The sequence below is a fragment of the Syngnathoides biaculeatus genome, chromosome 11 (assembly GCF_019802595.1).
Source record: "Syngnathoides biaculeatus isolate LvHL_M chromosome 11, ASM1980259v1, whole genome shotgun sequence".
NCBI lineage: Eukaryota > Metazoa > Chordata > Actinopteri > Syngnathiformes > Syngnathidae > Syngnathoides > Syngnathoides biaculeatus.
The window spans coordinates 27627193-27644993 of record NC_084650.1 but is presented as its reverse complement, the minus strand read 5'-3'; the positions used below and the strand labels follow the sequence as shown (position 1 = coordinate 27644993).

Here is a 17801-nt window from a genome sequence, read left to right as displayed (position 1 = left end):
ATGTCAGCTCAGCAGGCAAAGTGGAAGGTATTTTACGAGCTTAAAAAAAAACACAGCTCTCTCACTGAGTGGATGCATCATGAACATGACTGAAACTCGAATATTAGGTGCTGTTTTTTTTTTTTTTGGGGGGGGGGATTGCCGGCCTTGCATGACCAGCGACTATGCAATAATGTGACGGATTATTAATAGAACCACCCATTGATTGTAAAGTAGCATTTTTTGGTGTAAAATCCATTATTTAAAATGTACATTACATTACAGTCTCATGAACAGATATTAATTTTTTTCTCATGAAATTTCAACTTGTTTCACAAATTTATCTTTCTCATAATATAAATTCTCTGTAAATCCTTCTATCCTTTTTCGGTACCGCTTGTCCTCGTGAGGTTCATGGGTGAGCCGGAGCCCAGCTGACTTTGGATAAGAGGCAGCCTACACCCTGAACTGGTCAGCAGTCAATCGCAGGGCAGATACACAAGCAGCTATTCACTGTGTAGTTGTAAAAACTCATACAAGCACAGAAAAAGACAGGAAGGTCCAAACTGAGAATTTAACCATGAAACTCAGCACTGTGAGACAGCTGTGCTAATCACTCCTCCACCTTTTATGCCACATTAGTATTGTAGTTAAGATAATTCTACCCATCTATCCATCCATCCATCCATCCATTTCCTTCACCGTTTATCCTCACGAGGGTCATGGGGAGTGTCACGAATGGGACTCGAGGGCGGGCACAAATGCACGACTCGGGTGACAGGCAAGCAGTGAGGAGAAAGTCTTTATTCGTTCCAGAGTCGGTAACCAGGGAGTCAGTCAGCACAAACAGCAGGAACAGTAGCGACAGGTTTACAGGGTAGGTCGGGAGACAGGCGTTGGTCGGTACACGGGAGGTTGGCGTCAGGAAGGCGGAAGTGCGGGAACGAGGCATGCGAGGCGATGATCTGGCAAAGACCAGTCGTCCCCTGGGTCCTATAAGTACCAGGTGTGCGCCTCCTAATGATTGTCGGTCTGCTGGGACACACGCAGCCAGGGCTGGAACGGCAGGACCTTGACAGGAAGTGCTGGACCCTATCCCAGCCGTCAACGGGCAGGAGGCGGGGTACACCCTGAACTGGTTGCCAGTCAATCGCGTGGCACATTGAGACAAACAGCCGCACTCACAATCACACCTAGGGGCAATTTAGAGTGCCCAATTAGTGTTGCATGTTTTTGGAATGTGGGAGGAAACCAGAGTGCCCAGAGCAAACCCACGCAGGCACAGGGAGATCATGCAAACTCCACACAGGCGGGTCCGGGATTGAACCCTGGACCTCAGAACTGTGAGGCCAATGCTTTACCAGCTGATCCACCGTGCCATACAAAATAATTCTATATAATACAATGCATTCTAACCACTTCACATCAGATTCTGACAAACATGGGTTAAATTGAAGTGTAAAAATTGTAAATGTTTTTTGTCTATGTTTATCTGCAGGGGCCCATCCAGCCATCCATTTTCTCCTCCGCTTATCCTCACGAGGGTCACGAGGAGTGCTGGAGCCTATCCCAGCTGTCAATGGGCAGGGCGTAGGCTACACCCTGAACTTGTTGCCAGCCAATCGCAGAGCACATAGATACAAACAGTCGCACTCACAATAACACCTAAGGGCAATTTAGTGTTCAATTAATGTTGCATGTTTTTGGAATGTGGGAGGAAACCGGAGTGCCAAGAGCAAACCCACGCATGCACAGGGACAACATGCAAACTCCACACAGGCGGGTCCAGGACTGAACCCTGGACCTCAGAACTGTGAGGCCAACACTTTACCAGCTGATCCACCGTGCCACCCTGTAGGGGCCCAGTGATTGTCTAATGACCTGTCCAAGGCGTATCCAACTTTACGCCCAAAGTCAGCTGTGATAGGGTCCCGCACACCCACAACCTTTATGAGGAAAAGCAGGACAGAAAATAGATGGATGGACGGTAACTAGATAACTTCCTGGGATTCCATTCCCACGCAGTCGTTCCTCTTACGTGTGTGACGCAGACCTTCATGCAGAGTCCAACTGTTCTTTCAGTTTCTTACAGCTTAATGTTGCATTTAAATGGATGGAGAATACGAGTATATTTGGCTAAGCATGGCATATTTACTTGGAGCTGTGGTCACATCAGCCTCACAGGCCAATAGCAATCAAATAAGTAAAGCATCAAAGAACTCTGCTGACACAGGCAGGCTTTCTGATCATGTGACCAAGAGCCTTCCTGTGGCACAAATATAATACTGCAACTGAGCACATACAGTTGATAGTGTCTCTCAAAAGATACATTACACAATTGTCAGTCATTACACCAGCCTCACCAATTGGCCGCATCTATATCATAATTGTGTAACTCCTGGCACATACAGTACAAAACCTGGCATTTGAGAAATTGGACCCCTTTTCAATTTGGATCTGGTTTATAAGAGCAGCACATTCAAGGGAAATTTTCCTGCCATGTTCAAGTTTCAAAGCGTTACCTTTATATCCTTTATTTCTCAGCTATCACAGCACTAATTTTACTGACAAAATACAGGCATACGCAGGAATGTGGCAGTGTACAGGATTGTTCAGCCTTGACGGACGTCCGATATAGAAGAAAAGCTTCTAGTTCCCTTCATAAGGGAAACTCAAAGGAGAAAGAGCATAAAGAAAGGAGCAGACCAGATGTAAGGTTGAATGCAAACAGAAACGTGAGTATGAGACAGATAGAGGATACAGGTGATGAAGAAAAGAAAGCCAATTCTGATGACACCCAGCAAAAATCACTGGGAAATGAAAGGGACTGGTTCTCCATTCACACTTTTCACTATTTTTGGATGTTTTTTCTGAAAGCAGAATTACTAATTTGCAAACCTGATTCACCTTTATAACATGGCAGGCTCACAAATCTGCCAGAGAAAATAGCATATTTCAACAACAGTGGGTTGAGTCAGTTCATAATTGGTGACGTGCTTGAATTTATATTAAGATAACACTGTGAATGAGTCCCGACTGCACCGGGTTCTTCGGCTTGCTGTTAGGTGACAGAGACCCCATGTGCTGCCTAAACCATGTTTATTTATAGCTGCTCAGAGAGTGTGACTTCCTGTGGGGTGGTACTCTGTGGCAAAGTTCTGATTTGGAATGGGGCCACTGATCGAGGAAATATTGAGAGGGTTGGACAATGTCAGGGGGCTAAAATCCATTTCTATTGTACAATGTAAATTGAAAACTTTTTAACTTGTTTGTATTTCATGGATATTTATTTCACATGGGAAGCAATGGAGCTATAATAATGGATCATCGGTTCTACCATTTTTCAGTCACCATTCTTCTACCTTTTTAAACTGCATGGGGAGGGTGCATTTAACACCAGGGCTTTCATTGGATAATTACTTGACTTCATCCACCTCTTCATATCATACTATCACATAACAATTATAGAAACTGATCCAAAAATGCACCATGCAACAATGCAACATGTTTTACGTCAAGTTGAAGAGTTCAGGATCAAAATGTATCTCATAAGATGGCAAAAAGCACAACCAAAAATATGTAAATAGAATATATCATACTCAACAGATCTGGGGATTATTAATGTGGGCACCTTGCTACAGACGTGATTTACTTGACGATTTTGGCTGGAACAACTTTTGTTTTGACCAACTAATCAAAAGACAGAAAACAGCTGCTGTTCTTAAGCTTGCCCAGAAAGGTCAATTTGAAATCCGATTTCTAAAAGAATAGCTAATGTAGTTTACATTTACATCGGCAAGCATTACTGATTCTGGCGACAAGATTTACACGGTGGCAGAGAGAGGCTAAAATATGATTTAAAAAAAAAAAATCTAATATCTCCATATAGTACACATATACTGAAGGTTGAAAATGTAGGTCACTGGTTATGAGGATTTGCTGGCTCTGCTGACTCTGAAAGAACACCACTGATTACATTTTTTAAGCAATGCTTTAACAATCCTAAATGCTACACCTTAATGTTTTTTCAAGTTTTCGAAGTGTACAAATAGTGTTGAGCACATGAGATCGTATTATATTATATAAAACATACAAATACACGTGCCTGTGCCCTATAGTCAAGTCAATTCTAGTCTTGTAATATGACCTCGTTTCTTGGTTTTGGACTTTACCTTTTGCCACGTGTTTTTGTGCTTTGACCTTTTTGGATGGTTACCTGTTTTTGTGTCTGGTTTTTAACCTCCCTCAAAAACCATGTCCTTGCCTTGAAATCCTGCATTTGAGTCCTAGCCCTTGTCCCATGCTCGTGAAAAATACAGTATCTATCTTTTTTTAGTATATAGCGTGGTGTTAAATAAGATAGAATAGAATGACTAGAAATATTCAGTTTTTAAAAAGTGTTGTGACTGTTCAAATGTTGGGAAAAGCCAAAAGTAACAACAATAGCTATTGTTTTGTTTTGTGTACCTTGAAGGGGCGTGGCCTTTTGTATGACATCAGGACCAAAGCTGGCAAGGAAGTCACTGTGTGAGTATCTGGACGTGTATTTGGGTATGCTGTAGATCCTAGTGAGTATTTTCATTTGGTATTTGTGTGATTGACTGTTTGTCCTGTTTTCTAGATGGCTGAAAGTTTACCATAGCTGTCGTTTTTATTCACTTTATTTCCCAACCTCACTTATAACTTAAATTTTGGAACACAAGGCAAAACCATTGAATTAAAAAAAACTTCTAAGTTGGAGCACTGATAAATCAAGGTACCGTTGTTCAAATGTTAACTTAAAATTGGCCCTTTGTCTGATTTTATTCAATGGGAAAAAACGGGAATGAATGTAGCATTACAATAGTGGGAGTAGACCTCCAGTGTAGAAAGAGAAGTGCAGGAGACAATAATTTATTCAAAGTCTAAAAAGTGACCATATGCGCAGCATAAGAGCATTGGCGAATGTTGAACCTGATCGCTGAGGGAATTTGATTGGCCTTCTGTTGTTAATCTGCAGTTGTTTTAGAGGTTGTGTCAGATGGCACAGGTTCTGGCTTACTGCTGGATAAAATATGTGAGTGTGCATATAAAGATGGTGTTATCATCCAAACCAAGTGAACCTTGCTTGTAGATCAGAGGAAGCAGCTGGATAAAGGGGACGGCAATCCTTGTGCCTCCTGCTGATCTTGATATTGGCTGAGCTAATGCTAAGTCAGTGTTGGGGAGGAACTCATGACATGTAACGGGATGGGGAGTTGAATTATAAAATTTGTGTAATTATAATCCACTATCTTAATCCGTTACAGAAGTCATTTCGTAACTTGAATCTTTCATAAATAGAAATGCATTTTATATGTCAATAGCCAAATCTGTTCCAAGAAACCCCCCGTTCTCAAGGAGCTTTCTACAGTTGCTGCCCTGTAGGTCCCTGACTAAGGAGTTCCATCTGTCCAAGTCAGGTACCCCAACAAAATTTGAGATGTGTCAGAAAGGTTCCACAAATGTTAGATTTCAAATCCAAACTACAAGGTTTCCCCTATGAAGGAATCCCCGTGAAATATAATCCACTTTGACAGTCTTCTTTGCTAGGCCTTCCTGGACTAATGGAAGAATCCTTTCAGATCCACCATAGTGCCATCATTATAGATGTTTTGATGTTGTCCACGTCTTTAAAATCACCCTGAGCGTCCTGAGCTTGTGAAAAGAAAAGAAAAAAATTATATACAGCCAAGTTGGGTGAGTAGTTCTCTCCAGCCCTGTTCTTCTGTTCTTCTGGGCCAGGATGTTTCAGATGCTCAAGGCATTGTGATCCTGTGTGTTGTTATCTTGAACCAACCACAAGTTATCCTTCCACAACTCTCTTCACCTCTTACGTACTGAATGAAGCAAACACTACAGGATCTCTTTGTAGATGTACTGGCCTCCAATGTAAACTGGAAACTCATAGTTTGGGTTTGAAGTATAGCTATTGTGACACCATTCCTGGACACCTAATACGCAAACAGCCTGTTGATCTCACTGAGGCCATGACTGGTTGACATGATTTTCTGTGCAGATTTTGCTTTAAAAAACCAACACATTCAACAAATAGATCTGAGTAATGACCCAGCAGTTGGCTGTGTTACTTTCAGTGCTTCTGTTTTGTCACACTGCACTCAATATTGTAAAAGTCATAATTTGGAGGAAAATATTCCTCGTTTGGCAGTATGGTGGCTCAGCTGGTAAAGTTTTGGCCTCACAGTGAAGTCTAAAGTCCCGGGTTCCATCCCGGACCCACCTGTGTGGAGTGTGCATGTTCTCCTCGTGCTTGCGTGGGCATCTTCTGGGCACTCCGGTTTCCTCCCACATCCCCAAAACATACAAAATTAATTGGACAGTCTAAATTGCCCCTGTGTGTGATTGTGAGTGCGGCTGTTTGTCTCGATGTGCCCTGCGGTTGGCTGGCAACCGGTTCAGAGTGTACCCCGCCTCCTGCTCCTTGACAGCTGGGATAGGCTCCAGCACTGCCTGCGACCCTTGTGAGGAAAAGCGGCTAAGAAAATGGATGGATTAATTGTTTATCCTAGCCAATTTTTTCTCATTGGGATGTAGGGTGGGGATGGGGGAGGAGGGGTTACAGTTGTACTTTTTTCTAATCTACTTGAAATAACACTGTTTAAAAAAAATGTTTAAATGTCTGATAGGTCAAAAATGGCAAATTTCATTTGAGGCCTCAGACAACTACAACTTGTATATGGACAAGATAAATGGTAACGCCTTCTTTGACAATCTGTTGGAAAATGAAACACACACACACACACACACACACACACACACACTGGTAAAACAACTTAGACATGAAATAGAAGTATTTAAACCACTTCTTTTTTTTTTACATTTAATTAAGACTGATCACCCTTTTTATCAGCAACACTGTAGACATTTGCCTGGTCAAAAAGCTGCACAACATCCATATGTGACAGGCTGATTAAATTTTTGGTATGATGTTTTCTTGGAAATTATCTCTCAAAAGGTAAAATAAGGAGATGAAGTATTTCTCACACAGTTCCAAATTGTGCAAGATCTATCTTTAAGGGCCAATAATTGCACAAAGAATTCTAGTGCCTATCATAGCTTCTCAGCATTTACTATAGACAGGCGCATGACTGGAAAGTTATTGTTGTTAACCACTGACACTGTTGCACCTCCCTCCAAGGTGGAAGGGAACATGCTGCATCTCTACCACCAACTCTTGTTGGAGTATCCCAATTAAAAGACGAGTACTTTTTGCTTCAGCCAGTGCCTGGCAACTACTAGGCATGATTTTAAAGCATTGCGCAAGTAGTGAAGCATTTGGAATATAACAGCCATCCATTTCTGACCCGTTTATCCTCACAAGGGTCGCCAGAGTGCTGGAGCCTATCCCAGCTGTCATTAGGCGTGAAGTAGGGTGCACCCTGAACTGGTTGTCAGCCAATCACAGGGTGTATTACAAGGTTGTGCCGCAACCACAAGCCAATTGTCACCATGGTGTACAACTCAATATGTCCGTAAGTCAATATTTGTTTCATAGTTGATTACGCAGTGTTTTCTCTCACCGTTCCACCTATCCTTTACTCATCCCGTTTCATTCAAACGACTTGCGCTCATTTAAATCCCAATGCCCTGTCAGTCTCGGTCTTCATCCTGCTTCTTTGGCCTTGTGACACCAAAAATAATGCTGCTGTTTTTGTGACTCTTCTGTGTGGGTGCTGTGGAGAGATCACCAGACTAGAGGCAGTAGCAAATCTAACCCCTAAACGTACCTTAATTGCTCTGATATTCTTCACACGACTGGGCCTCGTTTGTGCTTTCAAATGAAGGATCAATTTTGCTTAATGCATTGACAGATCATTTCTCTCTACCTCTTCCTTCCTTTCTCACTTTGCTGGCAGCAAGAGAGGGAGACAGTGATAGAGCAAACCCATCTGTTCACCTTTCAGACCTTTTCTCCTCACAATTCATGGGATGTCTGTTTGTTGAAGTGCCTCCCCTCCAGCAGCAGACGCCCCCGAGGGACGCTGCACTAGTGGACAATTCTCATACAGCCAGCAAAAGATGAGCTGTTATGATAGTTTGTTTGGATGCAGTTTGAGTGTGTGGCAAGTCTCCTCTCTGACATACAATGAATTTTAAAATAAAACAATGAAGATGTGACTGTTGTATAGACGTTCAGGTTTAATTTAAGAGGTTTCACCAAAAATATTTACCATATTTTAATTGGATTCCTTTACATTTAATGTCAGGTTCATTCACTTTCAGTGGACATTTCCCATCAGGATCAAGCCCAGCCACCCAAAAAAAACCCTTTAAAAGTTTAGAACTGCTTGTAGTTCAAGCCACAAGTACATTGCAAACTATGATCCTAAATCAGGGTTTCAAACTCATCTTAAAACATCTGAACGCTGTTGTCCTGATTGTGAGACAAATGTGCTAACCACTTCCAATGTGCTGCCCCAATCATAATTAGATTTTTTTTCGTTATTTTAAATCCATTATGGAACTGTAGAAAAATAACTTTTTCTGTGAGTGTTACTGGTCAGCAGATCTGCCTCACAGTGTGGAGGACCCATGTTCAAATCCAGCCTTGTCTGTGTGGAGTTTGCATGTTCTCACTGTGCCTTTGTGGTTTTTTTTACAGGTGCACAAGATTCCTCCTACAGTCAAAAAAAAAAAAAAATGCAGGGTCAGTTAACTGAAGACTCTAAATTCCTTGTAGGTGTGAATCTCACTGCAAATGGTTGTTTATTTTATGTGCCATTTGATTGATTGGCAATCAGTTTACTCCACATCTCACCCAAAAGTCAGCAGGGATTGGGATGAGCATGCCCACGACCCGAGTAAAGGTAAGCAGCACAGAAAATTAATGAATGAAAGATTCTTCAGTGGTGTGCTGTCTGTTAACAGTGATTTTTCTGCCCCGTTCTACTTAGGGAATGGTTGAGGCTGGGGATCATAAATATTGAACCAGTTCACTTGTTATATTCTCAAGTGCTTACTGTATCTAATTTGATAGCCTGAGGCCAATTGGAAAGTAGAGGTTTCACAATTCATTGATTAATCGATAATTAACCGATCATCAAATTACTCAACAACTGTTTTTAAAATCAAGCAATTTAGAGCAGGGATTCTCTAGAGGTGAGTCAAAACCCAAAAAAATGGGTCAAGGACTGCTTCTAAAACATTACTTGTATTTATTATCAGAGTTGGTACAGGAAAGAGTCATACCGAGCTCCCACATGTAACATACTGTATTATGGAAGCCACACAAAATATGACCGACTTGTGCTCTTATGGACTTTACTTCATAAACAAATTCTACAGTGCAGTGGGACAAGAGTTGAGAACCACTAGTTTAGAGGCTGATTTAAAAAATAATACTAATTATATTTTCTGTTTAATCAAAAGAAGACATTTGCGAACATCTGCTTTTGCATTGGAAACTATGATCCGGGAAGGAAATGTGCCCCTATTTTCGGACACGTTACAGACGAAACCAGGAAGTGAATCATATTAAATTTATAGTAAAAAAATTTCACTTTAATCACTTTAATAAATGATGATCTAATTTTTTAATAAATGTTTACGCCACAGTTAAACCCTCGTGGTTCCACTGAACACTACTTTTTTCAACATTGTAGGTGTTGGTGTTATTAAGATGTGACTTTAGCCCAGGTTCCAAACTCCCTGACCACCCTTGGTAAAACATAATAACTTCCAAGTAAAAATAACGAGAGCTTTCAACTGCATTATAGTTAACAGATAAGCAAATAGTTAGTGTACCGTTCTCAGTGACAACTCTTTCTTTGTATTTGAATTTTCCAGCATTCAGAAAGCCCTGTGGCACTCACAGGTCACAGGTCATTCTTGGTACTACAACAGAAATCAGTATGGGTGTTGTACTGTGTTGGCCATCACACATTGTAAGAGCAGTAAGTACACACACTGATTTTTCCTCATTAGCTACGCACTCTGCCATGTTTAAAAATGGTTGACGTTAAAAATCAGTACTACCTGTATCACAGATATCGCTCTTTGAACTCCCATTTGCAAAGAATGGTTGTGTATCAAGTGAAAATATCATAACAGTCAACAAAAACTGAATGAATAAAAGCTGCCGATTCTGAATGTCAACTAAGCTCCATCTCTTCACTTTTTAAGCTGCGCCTCTGATGACAACAAAAAGTAAGGGTAAATGTTAGGTTTAAAAAAAACACAGTAATGAAGATGACCAAGAACATCGGTGTCTCTTAGCACTCTGGTTACAAGTCCTTAACAACTGATTTATAGAGTAGCTCATAAGAGAGGAGCGCGGAGCGCACATTTTTCCACACCACCATCAAAGATGTAACAATTTTTCCTCACCACTGGTCAGAGCACACTGACAGCGAATTAGCGGAATGAAGCTGTCGGCACAGGAGGGAAAGATGCGCCAACTGCATTTTGCAATTTTTGCACATATTGGAGAAAATACAGTTAAAGCATTGTGATAGTGTGCAGTATTGATCAATAAGAGAATGGAAAAATCTGTGGCCCTGGAACATGGAACCTGGTGACTCGTGCTGAAAAGCCTCAGTATTGACTTTTTAATTTGCATTATTTTGGGCCTGGGATTATTGTACTGTAAGATCCATGCAAATATTCACACGATATGCCTGGAGCACTGATTATTTCTCTCTCATTACCAAAGCAGATAGATAGTATATTGATATTAATCATATGCTCTGCTTAATATGCAGTTTACTGCCATATATATCTGCATGTCGATGGGTAATATAATGGGAGTCCTTGGGATTCACTTTATTGAAATGATAACTCAATTTTGTAATGCAATAATGTCTCAGTGCTCTTGCACAACATGGTGTCATGAAATCTTTTTTTCTTCAATTTTAAAAAGCACCCTGGTCCCATGAGTGCATGCATAATGTGCACATTATTAAATCCAGTGATTTAATGGATGAACTAGGTAAGGATATGTAATATCTTCTGATCTGCATGTGACACTGAATGAAATGATAATTGCTCATTTGTAGCCATACTGTCATCGCTTAACTCGGGATTACCGTTACCAAAAATCATTTATTGGCATTTATTGGTGGGTGCGTAATGTCAAAATACGTCTATTATATTTCACTGCAGCATATGTCAGGATAATAGCAGCATGGGTGTAGGATGGGGAGCATCTGTTTGTTTGACATTTACCTAAATGCCACATACCGGGCCTCTGGTTTTATGAAACACCGTGCATGAAAATGGAATTTAGAGGTTGAGTGAAAGTCTGACTCAAAATACAATATTTTTTGACACGAATAAAGCAGGATGGTGGACAACTGGTTAGCAAATCTGTCTCATAGTTCTGGAAAAAATTTTAATTGCCCATGGGTGTGGATGTGAGTGTGAATGGTTGGTTATTTATTTATGCCCTGCGGTTGGCTGGCGAACAGTTCAGAGGTGGCTGGGATAGTCTCCAGCATTCCCATGACCCTTGTGAGGATATGTGGTAAGGAATCTGAATGAATGAATGACAATAATATTACAATGTTGGACTGCATTCATACAACAATTTATTCATATCAGACGAAAACACCAATGTGTCACTATTTACAACATATAACAGAAGAAGAGAAAACTTGTAGACAGACTTGAACATCAAACCTATGTAAAATATGAAATTATAAAATTGAAAATGAGAATACTGTCACGACCCATCGAGATGGAGGTGGACCCAAATGCAGAACTCCGGAGATGCATAGGCATTTTGGGAAAAGTGTTTATTCGTTCCAAGGTCGGGGATCAGACAGACAGTCAAGTGCAGCGGTAACTAGGACGTCGGGCGTAGAGAGCAGGTCCACGGGCAGGCAGGGATCGGTACACAGGAGATCGATCAAAGAAGGCTTACGGAGTCGGTCGGAGAACAGGCGGAGGTCGGTACACACAGGTTTACGATCAGAGATACGGGAGTGCAGGAACGGGGCATGAGTTGCGACGATCTGGCAACGACCAGTCGTCCCCTGGGTCCTATATATACACCGTAGTCAATCAACCAGCATGAGGCGCAGGTGTGCGCCTCCTAATCAGTGCAACTGTGCGGGAACCCGCACAGTCCAGGCTGGACCGGCAGAACCATGACAAATACCAAAGTAAAATTTTCTTCCCGCAAAACCATTGGAGATTTGTCAATTCCAGTGTTAATAGGTGCGGGAAAAAGTTAACTATGCAACCCATTTTATAACAACAACAGTCCAGATAACGATTCCATTTATAAACTTGGCTTCATAAATGTAAAGCTTTCACACTCATCACTTTATCTAATCAAAACTGACTTGCTTGTATTTCTTTGTAATCTTTGAAGCTAAATAATTTCCTTAATACGTATTCTGTTATAATTAAATTACTTTTATTCTTACACTGAAACTATCAAAATTCAAACATTGAGCAGTTTAGCTTTCCATTGAGAAAAATGATATCTAAATGGGTGTATGGATGAGTGTCATGACATCTTTTTTTTTTCATCATGCAAACATCATTGGGTTGGGTGCCTTTGGGTGGGCTTGAGTGGGTATTGTTGGGTGTGTTGATAGTTGGGTAGGTAGGTGGTAGAGCCGTGCACAGATCGACTTTTACTAGTCCTACCACTTTTGCCCTGGATGAAAAACTCTTGTATGTAGCTCTTTTTTTTTCTTATAATTATTATTCAACATGTTTCAAAATATGAAAAAAGAACTGTCATCAATCAGCACAGCAGGTGAACACACTGATGTGCTGTCTTGGCTCAATACCACCCTACTTTTTCAGAACTATTGCAAAGTCTGTGCTCACTGATTTGCAGCAAATAAATCAATGGCTTACTTCAGTCAAGTGAGTTTCTTAACACTCTTATAGTAGCTGCCATTTAGCCACTTTTACAAAAATAGAACCCTGGACGCTTCCATGTTAGCAAGCCACTGACCCATTTCACATCTCCCTTTCATAGCCAAGGTTGTTGAGAAAATTATGTTCAATCATCGCAGCAATTTCCTGAACTTAAATCGACTTTTTGATAAATGTCAATCAGGTTTCCGAACTCATTACAGTACAGAATCTGCTCTTATCAAAGTGTTAAATGATACAAGGTTGAATACTGACTCAGGAAAGGTGTCAATTCTGGCTTTGTTGGACCTCAGTGTGCTAGTGCAACACAGTAGATGATAATATATTGCTGACCTGGATGGAAATGTTGGTAGCACTAAATGGAACGGTCCTTAAATGGTTCAGGACCTGCCCGGAAGAAAGAAGTTGAGAAAGACCGGCGACATCCCCTGAACTAACAGATGGATAGATGGATAGATAGATAGATAGATAGATAGATAGATAGATAGATAGATAGATAGATAGATAGATAGATAGATAGATAGATAGATAGATAGATAGATAGATAGATAGATAGATAGATAGATAGATAGATAGATAGATAGATAGATAGATAGATAGATAGAGACCATAACATAAGAACATAAATATTCCAATATACGTCCTTATTGATTGTTCAGAGTGGAAAGTTGAAACACGAAAGAGAATACAAATACCAACATGTCGTCAATAACTCATTGAATACCCATTTGTCCTCAACATTACTTAGATGTTGGACAATGGCAGTATCGACAGGAGTTTAATAAAGGGTAACTTCCAAATCAAAATAATGTCCTAGAACTATAAACTTTTGTGGCAAATAATGTATATATTCATGTAACGATCTACATTCCATTGTGTGATTATTTTTCCCATGCATTTTTTTTTCTTCAATTGGCAGAATTGCCATTTTATTTCACTTTTATAGCAAATGAGAAGTCAAGCTGAAAGATGCTAATTCGATTCATCCTTATTGAGTTAGTTCGGAAAACGTCAATTGGATTTATCTAAAAAATAATCACATTTATGAACACTCCAGCTGCCGCAGCCACTAGCTTACAACTGTTTTTCTTTTATTATTAGTATTTTTTTTTTTTTTTTTTTGCCCCAACCTCAAGCCAGGCGAATAATGCGTGGTTAAATGAAGTAATCATTTTTACTGGAGACATCAGTCACAGGAAGGTAGCAGCTAGGTATATCACTTCCCACCATATGGTCATGCCTGTCAAGCGCCAGCCAATCACGAGGCCACAATTGGCCACAGTGGTCCGTGTTGTGATTAAATAGTTCCAAGGACGACAGTGGCACACAAGAACCCTCTTTGACCAGACTGATACTCATCTCTGGATACTGATTGAAAGTTATGTGTTTCTCCCTCGCAGTGTCTGTCTAGATTTATTTTTCATTCTCACCTTCATCCTTAGTCTTACTGACTTTTTTTTCTTTTGTCGCATGAATCCTGCAAAATTCAACGTGGCTCTCACTCAACTCGGTTCAAATTCTAAAGAGTAGAGAAGGGAGTCAGGTGGAAATGTATTTGTTGTTTGAGAAGGAGAAATCACAAAGACGTGGACTATGAATCATCCAGATCAAGACAAAATAGAATAGTCACTCATTATAGAGCTTTTTATTGACCTTGCAATGCAACTTCTATTGCTTATTAAAACAGGAATCCAATATTTTTGATTCCAAGTTGTTTCAATTTTAACAAGGCATGATAAGTTCATCGCTCTATGAAATAACTCAAATATGGAAAGCAGAAACAAAGACTGTGATTTAAAAAAAGGAAAATGGCAAAGAAAACTAAATTACCACACGGCTTGAATGAGAAACAATCCCAAGGTCAGTAAGGAAGTTCTCCACGTATCCACAAACACATCCCAGTCAGCAAATATACAGTACATAGCACCAATGTGTACATCAGCCAGTAGTTGCGGCGCATCAGACAAGCAGCGGCTGAAAATCATGTATTTCCCAGCTTCATTAAATCGGATCTGTTTGGTGTTGGCCGGCTGGCCAATCACTACTGGTTGGAAACTTAACAGGTCCGAGTGCAGCAGCTATGCTCATTTTTCACAGCTGCAGTAATTAAAGCACCACCACACCTTCCGCCACCGGCATTTTTCAGGTAAGTTATCATTTCAGTTAAATCGGCGGAAATTGACCGTGTTGCCAAAACTAATGAAGTTGTGTAATACTGTGGGAAGAAATTAAATGTGCCAGGAGCCCATATCCATCCTGACTGCCAGTTTTACCCACTTAGTAAAGGTAACTCGACCAGCTGGCTGTGAATTTAACGGACTAGTACACCAGAATATAAATCCATGATCTGATTTACCAACCAGAACTGTTTTCTTTCTTTATGTAAACGGTTTGACTTTCATTTCCATCCCCCTACACACACAAACACACGCACACACACACACACAATTTGTCCTGTTTTAACCTGGGTTTTAGGTATTGACTATTAATAATTGCAGGTGATGTCACTCATAAAGCAAATCCATATGTGAACACCAAACAAATCGCCATGTGTTTGAAGCGTGGTTTGAGTGATGAAACATACTGAACACGTTGATGTAAGCCAGGGGTGCCCAGACTTTTTTTACCCCAAGATCTACTTCTCAAGCATCCAGCCTCTCGCAATCGGCGGGGGTGTGACGTGTTTTTTTTTTTTGTTTTTTTTTTTAGAATGACCAATGATGAAATAGAATGACCAAGTCACAAAGAGCTACCCACTACAAAAATGCAAAACAGCCAACCATCTTCTTTGCCGCTTATCCCACCTGTCACCGGGCAGGAGGCAGCATACACTTTGAACTGGTTGTGAGCCAATCACAGGGCACATTGAGACAAATACCAGCACTCACAATTAATGCCCAATTAATGTTGCATGTTTTTGGAAGGTGGGAGGAAACCAGATTGCCAGGAGGAAACCCACGCAGAGACGGGGAGAGCATGCAAAGTCCACCCAGGCGGGGCAGGGATTGAACCCGGGTCCTCAAAACTGTGAGGCCAACGCTTTACCAGCTGAACCACCGTGTCACCAATGCAAAACACATTTATTTTAATGTATATTGGGAATTCTTTATGTGTAAATGATGTTTGTGTGCCTTGCATGACTGCATGAGCCAATATTAGACAACCTAATTAACTGTAAACATATTTTGTAACTATCTGAGTTCACGTTGACGATCACTAAATGCCATACGAATGAAAATGCACACTCACATCAGTGGATTCGTCCAACTGCAGTGAGAAACACTCACAATCTCCGATGTCCTTCCACACATCAGCCATGGCTTCACAGCGCCGTGTAACTGTAGTCCTTTACAAGTGCAGAGATTTCATTGAAGATAATATTTCTGCCTTATTTTTAAAAGATCGTCATGGAAGGACTTCTTGTTATTAACGATGATGTGACAAACCCGGACACAATGTTTTCAGTGGCGGCTTTTGCTGTTGAACTAGATTGTGTGAAAAGTGACTGCTGTGCGGCCATTTGGGATTGTAGTTCGTTTATTCTTCTCATTCTCAGCTTGCTTTTCGGCTTGCCTTTTTTTTTTTTTCGGCAGGCCATCGCGATCGACCGAAACTGCCTTGCGATCAACTGGTCGATCGTGAGCACCCCTGATGTAAGCTATTTAAGTGATGTTCTGCCCGTAAAGGCCCCTCACACACACACACACACACACACCACACACACACACACACACACTTCTGCAGGCTGTCCAAGGAGGACTCTGGTTTTGATTTTGCTTTTGTTCATTGATAGCCACTAATAGTTATTTATTGTACTTTTATTTTTTTTTGCTGGAGATTTGATCAATTATAAATAATCATTGTGTTGACTACTGATGATTGTGTGCTATATTCTTGAATGGTATTAGTTCCTGAAATAATAAAAAAACTTAAGTGATAAGTGTTGGATGACCACTGTGACCTTGTTTGGCTCTTAACCACTTCTAAAGGTTTGAACCAAAATGTCAGAGCGAGGTCGCCCACCCATCTTACATTAGTCATAAAAGCATAACAAATATTGCCCTTTAAAAAGTATCTAGATATTTTAGTTTGTTCCGAAAATCCAAAGAGTTTAGAATAATTTGCATGATGGCTTGTGGGTCTTTAAGGTGAGAAGCAACCCATATACACTATTTTATATCAGTTCAGACATCTTGTCTAGCAGATGCCAAAATGATTACATACCGGATACAGTAAATGGTGTGAGGTCATTGATGCTTGGCTGCACAGATTAAATGGCATAAAACATTAGGGAATATGCAGCATTACTTGATTTGGGAGCTACTATAAAGGTTTTTTTTGTTTTTTTTTAAATCACTGGTGGTGCCTCTTCAGTGATGTGATTGAGGCTTCCGTCAGCGTTGTTAACCTCCATAAGGACCTTGTTTAATTTTTTAGCTGCGATAAATAGCATTAGCCTTGGATACTTTAAGAGGTCGGGCTAATGCATGTAAATGAAAATCAGTTTGACGAGGATAGCCACACAGAGGGAATAAAAGCATACAGTATTCATCTTATCTGTGAACCTGGGGTGCTTAATGGGCTGTCCATAGGATTATCGCTACCCTCACCAGATGTTCATTTTCAAAACATACGTCAAGGCTTAAAGCCAGCTGTAAACACCACCGGAGGACAGTCGATCAGTGGCGCCACAGACTACTACTTGCAGTATAGCCAACGCTACATTTGTATGGCCCATCCACTCAGTCATCATGTTGTCTGAGTAAATAATGTGGTGCTATTCAATGAGGTAAAGTTTCTCATGCATAATCCAAACCGTTGCACTGTGCGAAATTACCTGATTTCACTGAAAACGTTTTTTTTCTCGTTATTATATAATCTATCCATCCCATGGAGATAGTGAGAAGCAGAACAACTCAATCCTCTTCCACTAGATGGCAGAAGAAAGAGTT

At 40.6% G+C, this 17801-nt stretch overlaps 1 long non-coding RNA gene across 1 annotated transcript; it reads left to right on the top strand.

The window, feature by feature from the left end:
* The first annotated feature begins 2558 nt into the window (after nt 1–2558).
* Nucleotides 2559–16494, top strand: LOC133508797 (uncharacterized). The gene is made up of 3 exons (XR_009797156.1): nt 2559–2714; nt 4454–4506; nt 15774–16494. It is a non-coding gene; the product is annotated as an uncharacterized LOC133508797 (long non-coding RNA).
* Nucleotides 16495–17801: the final 1307 nt, after the last annotated feature.